This window comes from Copidosoma floridanum, unplaced genomic scaffold, assembly GCF_036245765.1.
Source record: "Copidosoma floridanum isolate Cflo_tuat_1 unplaced genomic scaffold, Cflo_Japanese_pri ptg000034l, whole genome shotgun sequence".
NCBI classification, from domain to species: Eukaryota; Metazoa; Arthropoda; class Insecta; order Hymenoptera; family Encyrtidae; genus Copidosoma; species Copidosoma floridanum.
Window position 1 is genome coordinate 8,701,446 of NW_028321911.1, and position 13,814 is coordinate 8,715,259.

Consider the following 13,814-nt stretch of genomic DNA (forward strand, 5'->3'; position numbering starts at 1 on the left):
TTTATCGTGCCTGAGTATTTTTGGGATAGAGGTCAGATGGTATACAAGATGCCTATACAGTATAGTACAGTGAAAAAGAGAGCAAAAGAAGAAAAAAAAAAGGGAGAGAAGAGGAATCATAAACTACAATGTGACATTATGCTAACACATGCGACAGCTTTTGTCAATAATATGACAAAATTTTTTCAGTAGATTAATTATTAAAAAATTAAGAAGTCACACCAGTAACAAAGCATGTACTTATTCAATTACAATGTATTTTAACTTTAAAAATGTAACGAGTTTTAAAAACTGCATTAATTAGAATCCAGCAGATAAAGAAACTAGTCACAAGCAGATAATTTTTAACCAATTTATGTAGAAATACTTTCTAATAGTTCTGTTAGTCTTTTTTTATTTGTCTGATTGCAAGAGCCATTAAAAATTTGTTGTTCATTCGAAATTTTAAATTCATTTGCATATTGTAATTTCAATATTGGTAATTTATAATATTAGGTAAGGGTTCTCATACTTCAATACTCAAGCTTTGAATTATGCATTATCTTTGATGCCAATAGCCGAAACATTGTTCTTAAAAGTGAGTCAACAGGGAATTTACACGGTCAATTTACAGTAAAAGTTGGTACCTTGCGTTATAAAAAAAAACGACAATGATATAAATATTTAGGGCATTCTCTGTCAAATTAGCTATCTCCCCTAGCTCGTTCTGCACACAATGATTTTTCAGATAAACTAACGTTATTGGGCTTAAAATTGTCGTCATCTATTTTACTTTTTTATATCATACGATCATTCTCAATTTTTTAAAATTACAGACCTATTTTGATTGTCAAAAGAAGGTATCCGTCAAATTTGTTCGCTTAATTTAAATATGTTTTCAGAAAAATATAATTTTAACTATTGCTATATTTTTAGGATCACTGATTATAAAAAATATGTCAAATTTCAAAAGTTTGTGGTTGTAAATAGCAGATGGCAGCTGAAATAAGCAGTTTCACAAATTTCCGTCATTTTACTGATAGTAACACGTATTGAAAATAAAAATTTAAGTTTGTTGGATTACTGATAAAATTTTTCTCATTACTTTACACAGATTTTAAAATGGGAGATCCAAGATGGCTACTCAAAATGATTAATAACAGATTTATGTACGATTCATGTGGGTGAAAGTTATTTTACGTGGTTATGGTGCATGTTGGGTATGAAAATTATACATCTTCCAGGTAGCTGATTTAACCACCTTGTACCGGCTAGTAATTCATTTAAAAAATGTTTAAGATAGTGAATCTATTATATCTACTAAGAATAATTAACAGCAGATAAAGGTAGAAATAATTAAGATAGAAGTAACACAACCTGATTATAGCATGTGTTGGAAATGAATAAAAAAATTTTGGGATCACTGATTACAAATTATTGATTTATCACACAAATTTTTAAAATAGCAAACGCGAAATGAATGCTAGAAATAAGAAACTAGTAATTAAAATAAAATTTACAAGAATAATTGTAATTTTTCGCAATTATAGCATGCGATATGTTTCAAATTACTAAGTATTTATCAACCAAATAAACTTTCAGATTGAAAAATCTGAGATAGCCGTTTTTTATAATGAAGATCAAATAATTTTACATGATTCTAGCATGTGCTGGGTGTAAAAATCAAAAATTTTAGGGTCACTGATTACGAATATCACATTAGTTCCACAAAATTCCAAGACGCCAAATCCAAAATGGCCACCAAAAAGAATTTAGAAGGGGTTATCAAGGTATGCATTTTCATAATGATAGTATGTCCCCGGAATAAAAGTTCATTATATGAGTTCCAAACTTTAACATTACTGATTCATTCAAAGCTTTGTTATCTGATTTCAGTGTATGCCAGTATTAATACATACATAAAGTAAGAGCTAACGATGAGTTTTCGAGTAATCGATAAAATATCACATGTATCCAATTACCTAATCAAAATACTTCTGTGTAACGAATTCAAACTACAGTTCAAAGGACTTTGTGAATAGAGTGAAAGACATTCCAAACAAAAAAAATTAATGTGTTTAACTTCGACAAAAAGTATTATGAAAAAATAAAACAATAATTCAACCAAATACATAGAGGAGCACACGCTTTACTCAGGATTACTAACAATAAAATTGAAAGTTTTTGTATTAAAAAATACCTTATAAGTCTACATAAATTTTATTTAGTAGATCAAATTCGGTTTAACTTGAAAAAATTATTGTTATGCTTAGATATCTCCAATTTGTCTTATAGGAAAATTAAGTTTTTAAGTATTGAGAGAAATTTTTCGTTTATTATAAACGTTTTTAAAGTTATAATATTATTTGATATTATGTTAAAATCATGTTGTCATATTTATTTTTTTAATATTTTGTTATTTCTTGATCTTAAAAGGCAAGGTTTATATACAAAACCCTTTTGTTCTGTACAACGTTTCATCGACCAAAGTGTTTACTTTTACAGGCTATATTAAGAAATTGTAGTATGATTAGATTTTGCAAGGTTGTTCTACAATAACTTACCGATCAATCGGAAAGTTATAACAAAAAGTGGTTTTTTCGAAAAAAACGTGAAAATTCAAAAATTGATTAAAAATCAATCAAAAAAAATCATTTAAGGTTTGTAAGCCTATAAACATAATATTACTAAATAGAAGATGAAAAATTAAACTTTACAGAAAAAAGAGTTATAACCGAATTAAAGTCAGTGGTCAGTGAGTACTTGGGTACCCAAGTATGAAGTTATACTTCTATGAAATTATATGGCAGAGAATTTAATTACGAGTATAAAAATACCTTCTATGAAACAATATTTTATACCAAGAAGAGAAAAAAACAATAAAAATTATAGAGAAATTCCAGCAAAAATTACCATTTCGTACAGTAAATCGGATGCAAGCTGTCAAAAAAGAAAAAGGGCATTACTTCTAGCAGTTAAAGGGGGGAAAATAACTTCACATACATCAGCGAAAATATTTGTACTCGGTTTTTTTGCATAAATTTTAGCAAAATAATCCCCTGAAATTGAACTTGAATGTTGCCAGGCTTAAACGTTGGTCTAAAACTATTTTGAAAAGTTTCGCAAATTGTTCAATTCAACTCCAAGAAAATTTTTTTTACTATCTTTGGACTATAAACAAAAAAGTTTCTTACAAATTTTCTCTAAAGTTAATACTTTCCGAGATAATAATTATTAAAGTTCGAAAAAATGCGAAAATGGCAATTTTTATCCATGAAAAACGATATGAAAACCAACAATTTTTATGTTGCTAAAGTTCATAAATACTCTATAAACATGCTTGAACATATTTCCAAAGCTTTTAATACTATTATTTTATAGCAACCCCTTGTTTTTCAACTCTGTTTTGGGCTCTCTGGCGCTATAAAAAAGTATATCTATATATTATTAAAGAGAAACGTAGACCTTCATATATACCATGGTAATTGCTAATGTATTTTGCGCTGCAATAATTATTGTAAATATTATGCTTTGACGCATGAATCATGTTTTACACAAATTTTTATTCAGAAAGTTATGCTTGTTGGTAGCTTTGAGTACGAGAATTTTAAAAATCGGTGTCTTGCATGTGCCAAAGTTATTTGAGTTTTTTTTGCGACAACAGTGTTGTTTACATTTTGTTCCATAATTAAAATAATTTAAATGAGTATATTAGGTTCCATAATTAGTTGTCGTCAAGTGCATTTTTTTGACACATGTTTTCCGAAAAGATTATTTTATAGATATAAGCTTCAACTTATGATTGAGGTGGAAAATACATATGTTCGGATACCGTTACCTTCTTGAGAACGTTTTATTTGGCTGTTGTTGCCACATTACAATCGTTGTAAGTCTCAAGAAATGAAAACAAATTTGTTTTCATACGGCTTGTATTAATTATCCCCAACTCTACTACAGTTATTACTACAGTTTTTTTGATAAGGATTTTTTTATTGTTACCTCAAAGGGAGGTACAAAAAACAAAGTCATGAGTTATCCCAGATTTTAAAAATGATTTTAATTGGATTGTGTAAAATTTTGGTTTCTGCACCGTAGTTTATTTTACATTGTAGGGATGGATTTTATAAATGAGCGCGCAGTGGCTCGGTCAACTAGGTCGTGGATCGGCACGCGGGAGACTGTGGTATAATTCCCAGCCAGTGCAACTTTTTCGGGCAAGTAAATCTATGATTTTTCATTATTCAATGCTTCTCGTGAAAGGGATGAGCGACCTTATCACAGAAAAATTAGCTACTTCCTTCTACTCTTCTCCTGTAATTGGTTGACCTCCCATCCCTCTTTTCTGTCCCTCCTCAGTGTCGAGTGCCCAGAGTAGTGTTCTAATTCAGAGCCGGACGTATGACATTATAATATATGTATAAAATATTTTATAAATATATAAGTTAAAAGAAAACTTTCGAACCAGCGCACGTGGATTTACAAGGGTGCATAGTATGCCAGGGTGCAAAAGCTCATTCACGCTCTGTGGCGCAAATTAATTAGTGGGTGTAAAGTGTGCCATCGGGCGCAAATTAGCATTTTGCGCTCTTAGTACAAAGAATGTTGTTCGCAACTTGAGTAAACATACAAAAAATCTGCCCTTCAGGCGCGGAATTAGTACTTTGCACTCTACGTACGAAGTATATATACTGTCTTGTAGGGTTACAATATGAAATATTATATACTGCTATTAATTAGTGTAGAAAAATTCTCACTGTTTCACTCGTGTACATTCGTCTGAATATTTTGAAAATTATTTCATACTAGAATTCTAATTTTAAATTTCAATCATGGAACGTCTACAGTTACTCAGTATACAAAAAAAAGTGTCAAATGAAAATAACAAATCGAAAATCGAATTGGTATAACCTACTAACAAATTGATGTTGTCATTCACACGAGTAACAGTATCCATACGATCTAATCGATTAGTCTAACGACAAATTTTTAGTGAAAGGATTTATTTCCAATAATTATTATGGAGCGACAGTACTGTTTAGTTTTATGGAAAGGGGCCAAAGCGGAAGTTTCCGTTGTACCCTTTACTGATATCAAAATGCGTTGCAAAAAATGATTTGCCACATGGGGTGCTGACTTTTTTGAGGCAATTGTCTTAATGAAAAGTAGTAAGCAAACTATTTAAATACCCTAATATTTCTTAGTATTTACAAGCTTGATCAATAATACTAATCCAGACAACCTATTTTAAACGAATGCTTCTTTAAAAATATAGTTTTCAGCGATATTCATTTAGATGACAGAGGTTATTTGTACTTTGTACTGTTATGAGAAGTCGGTTCTAAATGTGCTCTTAACTTTTTTTTACCTAGCTTCCATAAATTGAATCAAAAAGAAAAAACGTGTGCTTTATGAGTTAAAAAACAATGTGTTTTACCAGAGTAATGAAAAAAAAAAAAAAAAAAAAAAAATATGAAAGAGAGAGAAATCAAGTTTGCAACCACAAAAAGATGTGATTATTTTAATGATGGCAAGACTTTTTGTGTAAAAATACAATACTCCTTTACGTAGCCATTCACATTATACTGCTATGTATGCACTCTATTCCCCTTAATTACCCCATCCCTGCGTTTCTCGGAATGATTTTGGAAAATCTCTCGATTCTTTACCCACTGTCGTCATATATTATAAACTGTTATGGTTTCCAGTTTGTGGCAATTAGCGCGTATCGATGAACACAGCTCTGTAGTCTCAGGGCTTGTTAATAATTAATACCGGCGAAAAACTGGCGGTAAAGCGCCATTTACTGGCGGAATCAAGAATGCAGTTTTCAAGGTGCTCTTGTGCCTTCTAACTAGCCTACAACTCATGCCACAAGCGGTTTTGGGTCTACAATTTTCCTCTAATTTGTCGCTAATTTTTTACGTTCAAACAAATTTTGTCACTCATCTAGTTTTTCTCAAAGTGATTAAAACGCTTAGTTGATAACAAGCCAGCTTGTCACATATGCGAATTTTTGACAAGGAAAAAGAGGGCTAAACGGTATGGGGCCAAAGTTTGTTTCTGATTTATCGCTGATAGATCAGCCTGCAGCAAATTTTATTGCCAATACCTCCAACAACCAAAACGTGGTTTTTCCTAATCCGCAAATTAAGATGGCGGGCCGTACGTGCGTATCTCTGCCTAGAAAAAAGATATCTCAACGAGATGGAGGCCAGAGTTTTTCACTAATTTGGCACTGAAAAAGTGTTTAATCCGAATAACCACTTCGATTTTCAATAGTAAGAGATACTAAGTACAACATCTTGTAGAATGCCGGTTATCAATATTTTTCTTACCTAATGTGCACGGATTTATAATCAGTTTCATATAAGGAAAGTAAAATTTTTAAAGTGTTTTTCAAGTTTTATCTTGACATTTTTAAATTTTGTCGTAGAGAAACACTTTTTTTTAACAACAATGCAAGGCCGTACGATTACTTGCTAAGATCAATATATATTTAATTTATAATTAACTATTTCAGTACTTAAACTTGTGTTTTTTTTATGGGCTGTAGAAAGAAAAAAAAAACAAGAACCAAGTTATGCAAGATGCAGTGTATTTCTTATAAAGCACAAATGTTTCTGTTATAATTGAAGCAAAAGATCGTACCTGCACTTACTATAAAAATATTTTGAAACCAGTTTCACTTTACGTCTAAAATCTGTAAGGGTATCAAAATGTTTATTAAAAAAAATCGCAAAATATGTCTTAAAATAAGTACCAAAACTGGTATTAAATCTGACATGCTTTCTCGAAACAGGTCTTAACGTACGTTTCAAAGGCTCAAAAATTTTTTTTAATTTGGTCTCAAAGTACGTCTCAATTCGTTTATTAACAGATCCTAAATAAGTACTCGTCTAAAAAAACATTAAAAAATAGGTCACAAAATTGGTCTCAAAACTAATCTAAGAACTGATCTTAAAACTACTCTGAAAGTACGTCTCATTACAGGTCTCAAAACTTATCTCAAAACTGGTCTTAAAACTAATCTGAAAAGTGATCTCAAAACTGGTCTAAAAGTACGTCACATTATAGGTCTCAAAACTAATCTCAAATTTAGTCTCAAAACTGGTCTCAAGACTCATCTGAAAACTGCTATCAAATCTGGTCTGAAATTACGTCTCATTACGGGTCTTAAAACTAATCCCAAACTTGGTCTCATAACTAATTTTCTTTGTTTTTGTTGGGTTTTGTTTTGAATGTTTTAGTTGTACTTTGTTTAATTTTTTTTATTTTTATCTTAGAGTCTCCTACTAGGGCGATGCCTTTTACTTTCACGGTTTTTTATTTTTGTATGATTAAGTGTAATATAAAAACATATTTATAAGTATCATGCCAAACAGACACATATAAAAAAATTCATATTTTTTACATAGTTTATAACTTATATTCACTGTACTCACATATAAACTAAAAGAAAATTAATACAAATTTACTTATGATCCTACTTGCGTTCGAGGTGGTAGATTTTCTCTATAGTTTATTATGAATATTACCAACAAAGAGCTTATCGCATTAAAAACTTCATACTTCTAAATAAATTAAAATGCAATTTATTAAAATTGATTAAGGGTCCTACGCTTTATAGTATGAATACAAAACTAATTATTTATTTACATGTATAAAGTCTGTCTTTTTTTTTCTTGGACAATGTGGAAAAATAGATGAAAATATGTATTTAAAAGTAGTTAGTAGAACTAAAATATTCAAGTATGTATAAAAGTGTAGTGAGATGTCTTGATAAAAATTGCTGTGAGTAAAAATGACATAACTATTCCTGAATTTTTTAATATTGCTTACTGTGTCAAATCATCGCCTATTTATTTTTATATATATCGTAAATCTTCAATTTACGGAAATCCTAAATAGTGCCCTTACTTTATACGGCAACTTTGTATGGAGGAAAACCATGTTTTAATTAGCTAAAACTTTTTTTACAAAATTTTAAGTATAGAGTACAAAAATATATCTAGAATTAATATAACTACACTTTTATCTAGAAACTATTATTCTTTTTTAGAAAACAAATGATCGAAAAAACCTTTTACTAAAATTATGCGATAGCTATATGTATATTAAGATTGATAATACTTATTTTGTTTATTTTTTTTTAAATTTGTACAAGGATTTATTATAACTAATCTTATTTAAAATACCTACAGGGCAGTTATATCTCATCGTAGTTTAATAACAAAGTTAACTAAAACGTAAAATAAAATGTATACATGTGTGAAGGTTCAGGTCTGTAACGGTTGGTAGGTTCTCCGTCGGGTTCCACAAAATAAGTAAAGGTAGCTTTTGGGGCTAGTGATAATTATGCTAAAAAAGTTTGAAATTTTGTCTAACTTATATCTTCCGACTATTCAAAATTGAATTGAAAAATTATCTACCATCATAAAAAGGACATAAGGAGCTGAGAGTGCTTGGAACTGTACCTCTATCTATATATGAGCCTATAAATTTTATAATACATACGTATCACAAATATTACTTGTTATCAGTGATAAGGTCACACAAAAACTTCTAATATCTTAATTTATCTACAAGCAGGTAAATTATTTTCTAACCATACCTTATAAGAATAAGAACTTTGAGCAATACTTAGTTGAAACAGCTCAAAATCAAGACTGAAATCTATCAGAACCTACACTGTGTAAGATCGCTTGACTCCTCAGTAGCTCAAGTGGTAGAGCAACTGTTTAGAATACAGGAGGTTATGTGCTCGATCCATACCTGGGAAAAGATTTTTTTATATTCTTGCAAGTATTTTGAAATTTCGTCAAACTTATATCTTTTCAAGGTTCAATTAAAAAATTATTTGCCACCTGTGAGATATGTATTTGGCGCTCGTAACTGAATTTTCGCGCATGCGCAGTATCAAGGAGTCGAGACACTGCGACGCTGCACTGTGCAAGTATTTTGAAATTTCATCAAACTTGTATCTTTTCAAGGTTCAATTAAAAAATTATTTGCCACCTGTGAGATATGTATTTGGCGCTCGTAACTGAATTTTCGCGCATGCGCAGTATCAAGGAGTCGAGACACTGCGACGCTGCACTGTGGCGTCTGAGACCGATTGAACCTAAATATAGCAAAATAGTGACTTAAGATTTGTTCAATAAGCCGTTTTAATAATAGCAGAGTGACTCAGTGATCTTTTGTTCAACAGTCTTCACACCCAACTGTTAACCTGACACCATCTTAAAAAGGATATGGATGGGCTAATAGTGCTTCGAAGAGTACCTCCATCTATATATTAGCCTATAAATTTAATGATACATACGTATCAAAAAAATTGTTTTTTATACCAGTGGTAAAGTGACACACAATCTTTCAATATCTAAATTTATCTACAAGCTAGAAAATCGTTTTTCAATCATACCTCATTAAGATGAGAATAAATTTCTATCGTAAATAAATGTCTTATCTTAAGATTACTTAAACTTTCATTTGTTCATTTATTTCATATAGTATAATAATAATTAGTGTAAGATATTCCTCAGTGAGGGCCTGATGAGCGCAGTGAAGCATTTATACAGTCTTCATAAAGCGTTAATAAACCGTGAAAGGAACTTGATAGCTGTATTATAAGGGTATGTTAAGGGTTTATGAAGACTTTCAAACAGGCTTCATAGGCCTTATAAAGACATTACTGAGGTCATAAAAACGTATTTGATATGTAAAATCGATATACATTGAGGCAAAAAAACTTTTTTGGAAACTCGTTAATGAATAGGAAAGACGATATTATGATGTAAAAGCGCTTACTGATAGACTAAATTTTCATTATTGTGATATCTTTGACAACCAGCTTGTAGCCATACAGTTGTTACGAACTGAAATCTGCATTAAAGAACCTATATACCTTGGATTATGTCTTAGACTTTGTAAAAATAGGTGTTCATGGATTACACTATGACTTTATGAGAAATCATGTAAAGAATCAATCTAAGCTACTCTATACTGATTCTGGTCGTAAATTATAGGAAGAAGTAATTAACACTAACATTTTATCACTCATGACAATAACGTCATGATTAAAAATCTCGAAGAACTCGATACATAGGATTATGCTAAAAAAATCCACTCAACATTACACGAGTCAATAATAAAATTGTTGGCTTTATAAAAGATAAATGTAATGAAGATATGGCATTAAAACTCGTGAGATTGAGAAGCAAGATGTACAGTATAAAAATATAAATCAAAATTAATTAAAAGAAGCAAAAAAAGTAAAAGATAATGTGGTAAAGGCTACAATCACTTTTGATGGTTATATCAAATGATATATGAAACGTGTGAAAATACAAACATGTCTTCAGAGCAGAAAAGTATCCAATCACATCATTGTAAGCTCTTCTCAGAAAAATAAAGTAAAATAGCGATGAGTGCGTATGGCGATAAGCGTTTTCTACAGTTTGGTCAAACAGATACCTTACCTTGAGGCCACTATACTATTATGCAAGTAAAAAAAGCAATCAGTGAAAGAAAAGAAAAGAGAAAAAAAAAAAAAAAAAAACAGAAACCACTTATCAGAAAAGCGAAACTCAAGGGGAACCTACCAATTGACAAGTCAAGTTCTTGTCAAACGAATGGGGAGGAGGGGGGCAATGATTTATGAGGAGCTGTAACAACAAACTGAGCTTAATCTGTTAACAATACTAAATGGGACAAGCATTAAAAATTCTACAGACAAGACAGTGCGGTCTAGTTGGATTACGCAGTCATCTTTGACATTTTTTTGATTTTGAAAATTATGACACCATCTTGGATAAAAAGCATAAATTAACTTAAGGTTAGCAAATACTTAAAACATTTTTTTATTAAATTAATGCATGAACCAAAGCTTTAAATGCTTTAAGCTGCATGTGTTAATACACTATCAATAAATTTTCTATTTTACACAAGCTTTTAATTAATTTGATTTGTGTTACAGATACATCCTGATACATTGAATGGCATCATGACATCTTGAGTGGTAATACCTCAATAAGCAATATGGGATAAAGATTGTTGCTGAGTTGGCCAATGAATTCTAAATGTTTCATCCAAAAATAATTTTAAATGCGTTAGTAGAAGATACAAATTATTTAATGAAATTGCAAGGATATGCGAATGAAATATAATTATGTGTTATGGGAACTCAAGTTATATTTTCATATGCATATTTGTAATAGTTATAGTTTAAAATGTAAATGAAGTTTGTAGTAATTTTGTGTATTTTACTAATAATTTTTTTTTATTTCATCACATCTTCCTAAATCTTATAAAATTAAGGTGATATTTATTATTAAATCAAATATTATAAATATATTCAGTTAATAGTTAACAATAGACTAATACACATTTGATGAGTACGAGTCATATTTATAGCAATAGTCAGATCCACTACTGTATCTACCATTATCCACAGCACTTTCCTTGTCTACTACGGCAAATTTATGATTTTCAACTGCCTAAAAGTTTACACATCATTTTTTAAATTTATTATACTTTATATCAGTATTAACATGATTGCTATAGATGAACTCTTATTTCATATCATTGTTTCAAAATATTACTAAGAGATTTAAAGTATATATGACTAACTGCTTTGGAATTTGAGGTTAATTAGTGTATGAAAAACCTTCGATTTAAATTTTAAGATCCTTTATGGCTTATAAAGTGAAATATTGATAATTTTATTTTTAAACTTTTAACGTGCAGTCTTATAAAAATTAGTTCTATTCTGATACATAACCTGCAATATCTGGATAATCGACGTCAAGATTGAATTGGAAATTTTTTTGAAAATAGCTAAGAACTTGGTGATTACGTAGCTATAGTCTCATCTTCACTCATGTCTTATGGAATGAGCAATAAATTGGCAAATAAAATAATTCTCCTTCAACAGCTACTCTTAGTACGTCGCGTTATATCTGTATATATAGTCATGCAGGTTATAATACTGCTGATCTTCTGCATCAAAAAGGTTAGGTACGAGGGAACTCACTTAAAATAAATGAAAGGAAGTTTAATATTCTGTTTTCAAGAGCTCGTGTTGACTGTATGCTGTCTCAGTTGAAATATAAAAGTATTAACGGTGTGTTTCTCGCATTTTCAAGCTTAGTTATCGTTAAGCACTTGAACAGTGATAATCACCAATCACCACAAAGGCTAAGGAGTCAAAAAAAAGCACACTTAACAAAACACTGCCAATAGAAGTGCACGTACCAGAATATTATTATTGCGGATTGAGCACTAAGTTAGCCAAGAGAATAACTCGTGGAGATCCAGGTATCAACCCATTAGATCAGACTTGCAAACAACACGATATAACCTATTCTCAGAATCGAGGAAACAAGAAGCACCACTGACAAGATTTTTACTAAAAAGGCGTGGAAAGATTTAAAGCCAAATACGACGGTAAGGGAAAAAAGCTGTTGCTTTTACAATCACCAACACCACGAAATGAAATTCCAAACTCGGCATGGAATCGTTTGCGTTTGTGAGCTCCAGTAAATTAAGTAAGAAAAAAATAAAGAAGAAAATAACTTTAAAAAGCTTGACGAAGCACCTGAAAGTCTACGTTTTTAAGTAGTTGTGCTAGGAAAGTCAATCGTTCAGCGTTAGAGGGAGTGCAAGACTCTATGAGAAAAGCTGATGGTAAGAAAAACTCTGTAATGCTTCAAGTTTTGCCTATACCACGAAAAACTGGTGGATTTTAAAAATATCTTCTTCCTGCATTTTCTGACTTAAATGATATCACTAACAGTGTGACTGGAGTTGTCAAGACTATTGATGACGCTAAAGTCACTTAAAAACAGCTACAAAAGAGTAAAAGGCATAGTAAATAAATAAAACCTCTTTTACTTAGAAAATATCAAAAATTTCTATGTAAAATTGCCTTACCAAGCTCTTATGCCCTTATCAAGTATGCAAAAATGTTGAAAATTCCACATTTCCGTGAAGTTAATGTCAAAATGCTTTGCCATCCAGTAGCTTACGTTTTTTTTGAATCAGCAATAGTCAATCTTGATAATAAGGATGGTCCTGGTACTTACTTGGTTGCCTATTAAAAACGAGGCAATAACGTGCAGGATGTCGAGATCATGCTGAGAACTCACGCACGCTTGTGCGCACTCAGATTCTAATTGGCCAAGCGTTTGCGCATCGTTCAAACATTCGAGACTTGAAGACATTGCGCAAAGCTTGAAAACGTCAAATCCAAATACCTTATATCCGATAACTCAGTATGCTAAAGATATTTTATGGTGTTTAGTATAATATACGAGTTATAACTAATCCCAAGTAAATAATCTTAATCAACCAAACAAATTGGATGGTATTTAAATAACGTTCTGCCTATAATCACTTGAATCCCAAGAAGCTTCTTCTTAGTGACTCACTGCACTTGCTTCTATGCAGTTTTGTTTATTTAATAAGTAAACAAAATCCCAAGCCCTTAATTCTTAATGATCCAACAAAACCGCTTGTCTTTACTTATTACCTAAATAAACAAAATTCCAAGCAGCTAAACCCCAGTTACCCAAATGCAATCACATACCTGGATTCATTATTAATTTAAACATAAACTCCTCACAACTTAGATTTATCTGTTGCTATTCGAAAGGTCAACGCATTGAGAGTTGATAGTACTATTACTAGTGGAGCCTATATAAACAGAGAAAAAGTTCATACCATCTACAAATTTTTTTCAATTGCACCACCAAGTTACAAGAATATCGAAATTCTATCGTAAATAATTCATTTACCAATTACTGTAAAAATCATAGATCATCTTTAGATGTGCAATG

General features: G+C 30.8%; 1 protein-coding gene across 5 annotated transcripts in view; it reads right to left on the reverse strand.

The window, feature by feature from the left end:
• Nucleotides 1-13,814, reverse strand: part of Lis-1 (LisH and WD40 domain-containing Lis-1) — a 360,764-nt gene that overhangs the window by 109,887 nt on the left and 237,063 nt on the right. The gene's annotated exons all lie outside the window — the stretch shown is intronic.